The sequence below is a fragment of the Lycium barbarum genome, chromosome 12, assembly GCF_019175385.1.
Source record: "Lycium barbarum isolate Lr01 chromosome 12, ASM1917538v2, whole genome shotgun sequence".
In the NCBI taxonomy this organism is placed as follows: Eukaryota; Viridiplantae; Streptophyta; class Magnoliopsida; order Solanales; family Solanaceae; genus Lycium; species Lycium barbarum.
The window spans coordinates 61444912-61453926 of NC_083348.1; positions in this window are offsets into that span (position 1 = coordinate 61444912).

Consider the following 9015-nt stretch of genomic DNA (forward strand, 5'->3'; position numbering starts at 1 on the left):
GCTATGTCAGCAGATTTTGCTGATACGACTGGCGATTTGACAGATACGGTGTCGTCCGGAAACTCAACTATGTATTCCTATTCAAGAAATAGAAATACATTAAGTACACAATATATATTGTGAAGGAATAGGAAACAGTCAGATGTATTTGATCTATGCCTACCGTTGATTCTTTTTGTTCGCCAGAATTATCACCACCTTTCAGAAGTTCTTCAGTAGATGCCTTTAATGTTTCCCCACTTTCGTTGCGGTGATCCATTCCAATATCAGGCACTTCAAACTGTTGCATGCCAACTCCCTTTGACAAAAAATAGCGAAATTAAATAAATAAATAAATAAATAAGACAAATACAACAATAAAATGTAAGTATATTCAACGTACATCCATGTACATGAAAGCGTAATTCAAGATACCCAATAAACACATGAAATAATGAAAACTGTGGTGTATTTGAAAAAAGGCAACCAGATACATGGAATGTAAATTCAAAATATGTCAGAATCAACTTGAACCAAATACACTGGATAGTTTTACAGATACATCAAATACATTCAGATAGAGAACAAAGTATTTTGATGGATAACAAATACATTCAGAACAACCACCAAAAACATTTTTTTTAAAAAAGATTATGTCAATCAGAAAATACAAGTACTGTTTCAATACATCGAATTGACCAAAAAATTACCTCTGTTGACGCTGCATGACCCGTATCGGTTTGCATTTGTACTCCAGCTTCCCGTTGAATGTACTCGTCGGCTGGCTGAACCGGGGCCGCACTGTCAGCACCCTATAAAAACATTTTTATTGCTAACTTTTATTTATCCGTTGTATTTAAAAATATCAAATAATTGTATATGTATGGATCTTTAATACCTTTTCTGTAGTTTGATTCACTTTCATATATTCAAAAACCTTGGCAAAGTTTTCGTTGATGGCTTCGTGAAGATCCTTGAATTCGGCGAAAACCTAAAATTTGAAACAATATAAACATAAAACTGCATACCTTAATAAAAAGTTGTATAATACAAAAAAAAAAATATGATAAAGAAGAAATAATAAGTCTTACTTTATACTTAAACTCATTGAGTTCCTCCCTCAGACCAGAGATATCCTCGGATTTGTTGGTGGATGGGACGTCAACAGGAACAGCAGTCGGGGGGTTGGGTGTTGGAGCTGGTTCCTTTTCCATTGCTGAAGCATGCCCAGTTGATGCCAACCCATGACGTCTGGTGAATCGTCCACCACTCGGATGACTACCAACACGTGTAATTGGAGATGCGGTCTTCTTCAATGGCGATGGTACCATTAGCATCTGTCTAGGCTTCTTGTGAGGTGGAGATTGTGATACACCTTTATTTTTAGGCTGCTTGGTCGCAGAAACATGTGGTGGTGTCGAACTAAAATCATCATAGTCATCCGCCACCTGTTGTTGACCTGTCGATGCAGAATTACCGGAGAGAAATGGACGCAATCCAAGTTCCTCAATCTCACTGATGGTCAGCACAATATTCGTATAAGTAAGACGGTCCTGCAAAAATAACGTACTTAAATAAGTCAGATACAAAAACACCAAATATTTCAAGGTTTTTTTCATGTATTTGAACTTATGTTTATTTTAATATACATAGGTTGAAAATACATAATTATGTTCAGATACATGTGGTTATACATTTGTAAATGACTAGTAATCTGATTGACATAGGTTCAGATACATGTATCTGATTGACACATGTTCAGATACATGTGGATATACACTTATTTTCATGCATATTGAGTCTATGAATAATTTCATATACATAGGTTCAAATACATAATTTCATATACATAGTTCCAATACATTATTATGCTCCAGATACATGTGGATATACATTTGAAAAAAAAAAACACAATTTGATTGACAGTTCAGTGTTTTTTATCAAAATAGATATTTATGATTCAAATACATGTTGAAAAGTACGTTGTCTTAATTTGAACATCCATGTAATTTTGTATTAAAAATAATGAGTGCAAATTACCTCTGACTCGTCTTCTTCATTGAACATTCTAGTCATGAGATCTTTAAAATGTGGAGTCCCGTCTATAGTTTTCCAGTTGAACATTCTAGGAATACGATCTCCATTTTTTACTGCCAAATTTGGGGAAACGTTGGAGCAGCACTCGTATAGCCATGTTTGCATAGCAAACGGAAAACCATGGAGGCAATAATACTGTTTTGTCTTATCCATCTTATGGTGAATACTTCTGACCAAATCATCAAACGCTTCCTTTCCCCATGTATAGTCTACGTACCGCCCACTCTCAACCAAGTCAAAATGGAGCCTTGGAATCACTACATTGTTTTTCTCACCGGATAGGATGTATGTATGGATAAAATACAGTAATGCAATCTTTACAGCATCTCCGTCTGCATCATCATCAACGCCCCAATTTTGATCGTTAAAGCATTCAAGCAATTCACCCTTTTTCACACTTTTGTCGGAACCCCCAAAATATGTATCCAACACTCTGTTTTTCTTAGAGTTAACGACAATTTCTTTCCCGAAACACTTCAACCCAGTCATTAATGCAAAATCGAAAAGCTGGAACGTCAAAACCATTAACATCAATAACAAAGGCAGTAGGGGTACTTTTTTTCAGCTCTCTAACCATAAAACACCTGAACATCTGTGGTTGAACTTCACAATGCTGCATGTCGAGGTATTTCCCAAATATAGTCTTGGAAAAGAGTTCAAACTGTCTATCCGTAAGCTTGTCCTTCAATTCTTTTTTAACTTTCGGGTTCATGTAAGAAGCATATCGTATTGCATGACTGGGCGGATATTGTACAAATAATTTAACATCCTGTATAAATACAAGTAGTTAACTAAAAAGAAGACACAACAAATATATGTATACGAATATCATAAGAAACTGTTGAAGAAAATTAGAGTGAACCATACATAACTACAACAAATATGTACACAAATGATTAAATAATCATGTGTACATTCAAAAATATATGATTCTCAGTTCATCACCCTTTTCAGATACACAGTAAAATTGCTTAAGTATGTGGTTCTCAATTCATCAATTTTTCTAATAAATACATCACATACATTGAAAATGATTTCAGGTTCTTCAATTTTCCAAATTCAAATACATGATTCTCAGTTCACCAACCTTTTCAAATACTCAGCAAATTTCCAAATATGGGATTCCAGTTCATCAATTTTCCAATTTTCCAAATGAATAACATAAGATACACAGAAACAAAAATGATTCTCAGTTCATCAATTTTCCAAATACATAACATATAGTCAAAAAAATACGATTCTCAGTTCATAAATTTTCCAAATACTCAGCAAATTTCCAAATATGTGATTCCCAGCTCATCAATTTTCCAATTTTCCAAATACATAACATAAGATACACAGAACAAAATATGATTCTCAGTTCAACAATTTTCCAAATACATAACATATATTCAAAAATTTCAAAAAAAAAAACACTCTTCATCAATACATAACATATGTCAAATACATTCGTCAATACATAACGTACATCATTACATAACATACATCAATACATAACATACATCAAAAAAATTGGAAAGTTCAAAAATACCTGCTTCATTGCTGGGTCAAACTCTTCCTCTTCTCCTGCTTCATATTGTACGACTTTTTTCCTCTTCATCTCTTTTCCGGTATCTATTTTCTTTGTTGATTTTGTGACTATCGGTTTTTTATGCCTTTGCCTGTGGGAAGGATCATGCTTATTTTTTGTCCTTCTTTCAGCACTGATTCTCTCAGCCGAACCTGCAACAACATCATGTTGTTGTTGAGAAATCCCCAAATCAAAAGAAGGATAACCAAAATTTTGAAGAGTAGAAGGTATACCTCGAGTAACCATGTTTGATTTTGTTCCGTCTACCACTAATGTATAAGCATTTAACTTCCAATTGCTTTAAACCCTAGCAATTTAATACTTCAATTGAATTGAATTTGGTGGAAAGAAAAAGACTAAAATATGAAAATACACTATCAGAGCAAGAAAAAATCTAAAGAAATATACATTCCCCAAAAATCACGGAAGAATCTTTTGCTAATGTTGCTAATGTTGATCGTGAAAGAGGTAATGGAGAAAAAAAACGGTGAAAATTAATGAAGAATGAGAGAGAAATCAAGTTGAATAATGATGTATCCGTTAAACTTGGGATATGGGAATATGGTAGCGTCTAATACGGTCAGTTACCAGTGTATTTAACTGTGTATATTTACCAATAACTATAATTTACTGATGTAGTTATAAATGGTAAATAAAAAAAGTAAATTAGTTACTAAATATAAATAAATAAAATGGTAGTTATTATCATTAAATATGTCTTATAAGAAGCTATAACCAGTAAAAATTTCATTTTTTAATGAAATATGTGGCATTAATTTATTAGCCCACATATAATTAGACCCAACTCATTTAAAAAAGGGAAAAAGTGCAAATATACCCCTCAACTTTGTGATTTAGAGCAGATATATCACTCATTTTTTATCAAAAAAATGCACTAAGAAACACTTTTTAAAAGCTTGGCCAAACACTAATTGCGTCTCAAAAGTGCTTTTAAAATTTATTAGTCAAACACAAACTGTTTTTTGCCAAAAGAACTTTTGAAAAAAACACTTTTCAAAATAAACTGATTATATAAGCTTGGCCAAACAAGCTTACGTAGGTCGGCTATGTTATGCTATTTCTCCATTTTTTCAAATATGGCAGTTAATTAAATGAGGATCATACAGAAACCATTACAATTTGATACTTTTTAAAAAAAAATTATGGTACTTAAATAATACCAATATTGTTCACCAACTATTAACATCTAGGTCGCTTGGTAAAATTTAATTAATAAGTTAATGTTACAGTCATGATAAATAATTCTAATTTCCAACATTTCGAACATTGTGATATACATAAAGGGGCAATTCGCAATAATGCCCTTATTTTGGGGTGGTCTTTAATTTTTGTCCGTCAAAATAAAAGTATTTAATTTTACCCTTCGCCTAAAACTTCGGGATTCCGGGTTCGAACCCCTGCTCAGACGAAAATTAAAAAAAATAGCTAGGCAGAGGTAGAGTTTTGCAGGCAAAGTATGCCTTAGCAAGTTCTACCTGATCAAGCATAGTTTGCAAGAAACTTTGCCCCATCAGGCATGAAAACTCTACCCCATTAGTACAAGTGTTAGTTTGCAATCATCTGCCATAATCACATAGTAGTCCTCTGTATTGAAGATAACTATCTTGATCTGCAAGGCAATTAGGCTATATTATACTAATGTGCATACGAACCAACATGGGTACATTTAATTTTGGGATCTTTACACTATACTTAAACAGCAGCTTAACAAAGCCCTCAATTAGATAGTTATACGAACCAACATGGGTATAAGATAGTTATACACTTATGTCTTAATTTTGCCTTCAAAACTCTGCCTTAAGGCAGAATTTTACCTTCAGGCAAATTTTGCCTTAAGGCAGAGTTTGAAGGGAAAATTCTGCCTTGCGAATTCAAATCTCTACCTTAGGAAATTCCTTTTTTTTTTTATTGAGCTGGGGTTCGAACCCAGAACCTTGGGATATTAGACAAAGGGCAAAAATTAAAGACCACTCCAAAGGAAGGGCAATCCGCGCAAAAAAAAAAAATGTACATAAAGGGGTAACAAAATGGTATTCTTTCTTTTGAAGTGACTCCAATCCTCAATGCAAATTTACCTGCTAATAGTCCGCCTATCATTATCACCTATTGTCAGAGGTCCGTGCTAAGCTCAGGCCCAACCTCAAAATATAAATATAATGCATAGGTTTTATTAAATAAGTATAAATTGTGTCACTTTTTTTAATACATAATTAATTTAATGTAATTGCTGGTTAATCATATTTTGTTTATAAATTTTCATAATTATTAAAGTTTGTTGTCATATAACTAGATAGTTTTGTTTTTTTTAAGAAAAATATTTATGAGAAAATAAGTTTGGTAGGAAAATTAGCAAATACCAAAAGGGCGCAAGTAATTCGATATTCTATAAAATAACATGATAAAGTATGATAATTACAACTCGTCGAAGATCATAAATTAGAAATTTTTTTTGTATTTTTATGAATTTGTGAGCATGCGATTGTTATTTATAGATAGAAATAGATTTCTTTTGATATTTGTTAATTTTTCACTCATTATTCTACGTGTCAAGGCTTTATGCTAGTCAAATGTGTTTTTTAACCTTAGTTTAGACGAAATTCAATAAATAACTAAATTTATAAAATGAACCTCGAGAATCAATTTAGTTATTCATATATGGTTTATGCTTAAAAAAAAAAATTGGTTAATCAACGAGAGATACTAAAGATAATCTAATCTTGACTGATAACTCTACCTTCATTTTCAACATTAAATAATGTCATTCAATGATTTTTTTACTTTATGTATTTGTAAGCACATATGATATTACTAAAGAAGTAAAATGTTGGATGTTTAATAGAGAGAAGCATATGGAGAGGAACATACGGCGTAAGGCATGTTTAACTATAAAGTAAGACCTAATAAATGCTTTAGTTGGTACAAAAAAATTGGCTCTAACAAATCACTCATACCTAGAAATTAAGAGACCTTTTAAACTAAATTATCATTAATTAAATATTATCAATTTTATATGGTTTCTTAACAGTATATAAAAATTAACTTATCTAAATCAGGACACATGGGGCCCTTAACTTTTGGAAAAAAATTCTTGATAGTTATTAAGTGTCCTCCACCTTTGTTGCTTTTGGGGGTATAATTATCATCAAATTTTTCAAAATTTACCAAATTACATATAGGTAACTATGTAAATAAAGGCTAAAATAGCGGTAAAAATGAAAGTTTTGAGGTTGTGAGGACTACATAACTCATGGATCCTCACTTAAATCACCTTAATTAAAGAGTGCCCATTTAATATGATTTTTTGGTTGTGTAAATATTCACTTATCTAAATAATGATAAATTTGGTATATAAGACTATTAATATCTTCTTAATTATATAAAAAAAAAATTTATTTGGACCAAATATGAAAGCTAAAATTACCATGGGGAAAAAGATTCACAAAAAGTACCATAAATATCAATATACCACAATTTTAGGGACCCACATAAGAAAAAAGGAGTGGAAAATGAGAATAGGCTAAGAAAAGTTAAAAGGAAAGCCACATGTCACAACATTAGAGGATGAAATTTTTTGTGAGGACGACAAAAAACTTGGATCTTCTCACTTATATTAAGTAGTAATTACTAGTTGTTGCTTACTCCCTCCATCTCAATTTATATGGCACAATTGAAATTTTGAGAGTCAATAAATGTTTTCTTTGATCGGAGTTTCTTTATATATCTTTTAAATATTTTAAGTTGTTAATTATTACTATGATTTATAGTACTTTACATAGTTTTCAAATATATAAACTTTATTTCAAAAAACTTAAAGCTTCTATGCCCCAAATCACGATTAAAATTTAGAAATTTCAACGGTACCACATAAATTAGGATAGAAGGAGTATTTGTTATTGTTTGCCTATATTCATTGTCCCTTGCGAATATAAGACGTATATTATTGGTCAAACCCATCAAGAAACACCTGTAGTTGGCACAATCTTTCACTTAGACACTTCAACTAAATCTTGTACCAATTGAGAACTCTGACTACATCGAATTTGTTCAAATTAGACTTTTTTTTGATAATCAGCTAAAATTACAAAGAATGTGTAATACACTTGCGAGTGATGTGGCATGATGACTAACTAAAAGAGAACACGTGGCTTTTGAGGGCAAAACAATAATTTAAAAATAAATAAAAAGGAAAAAGAAAAGAAAAACTATTTTTCAGCAAAAAAATAAATAAAAAAGCCCTATGTTCTAAATAATACTCTCTCGTCTCCTGCTCTGGTAATGTGCCGCCACCGGACGGCGACGAGCTCTGTCGTGACCCCCCCCCCCCCCCCATTGCCACACAAGCTCTGTCGTGACCCTCCCCCTCCCCCCAAATTCACACACTCATCTCACTATAGCTACCATCTTTCCATTCTCGTTAGTAAGTCATATTTTTCATTAGAGGACCCGTTTGAAGTTTCGATCAGAAAAATAGCTCGCCGCTATTAACAAAACGAATTCAATCGTCTCTCACCATAGCAACGCTACGTCTCTGTAAACACCAAGCTTAGACGATATGTTTAGTTTCTAATTAATGAAGATCAAACTAAAAGAGAAAGAAGTTTGGGTTTAGGGGAAGGGATGACTATGGAGTTCTGATGGGGAAGGAAAGGATAGCGAGGGATAGTAGGTTGGAGGTGTTTAGATTTTTTTTTCTTCATTTTTTTGGCTTTAAATAGTTTTTTTCTCATACTCTATGTTTTAATTATTATATCACGCCCAATATTAATCGTTACTTGTTCTTATAAATGGAGATGGTGGTGGCATTGGGGTGGCAAAATGGCGATGTATGGTGGTGGATGTTGGAGGAAGCAGGCAAAGAGAAAGTATGAAGAAGAAGATGGAAAAAAAAATGGCTCATTTCACATGCCAGTAGTGGGTGTACCACACTCAATATGCTATGTCAGCAAAAAAAAAAGATTAATTGGAACAAATTTTATGCAGTCTGAGCGTTCAATTGGGATAAGGTTTAGTTGAGGTGTCTAGGTGAAAGATTGTGCTAACCACGGGTGTCTCCCGGGTTTGGCCTATATTATTCGTTGTCTCTCGGCCTAAACATACGTCTATCGGCCTAATATTGCCTACCCGCCCAAATTATTTGCCTAATGGTTTGATTAATGTTGATTGGACTAACTCATCTAGAGGGTCACTTCACTTATTAGAGATAATTAAGTGGAGATATCGCTCGACCATCTAACTAACCTATTCTGACCTAATTATTAATTTATTACTCATCTAGCCCTAAGCGGCAACAACTACCCATAGTCCAATATGAAATCTCTTCCCCTCATCTTCTTTATTCTCGTTGTTCC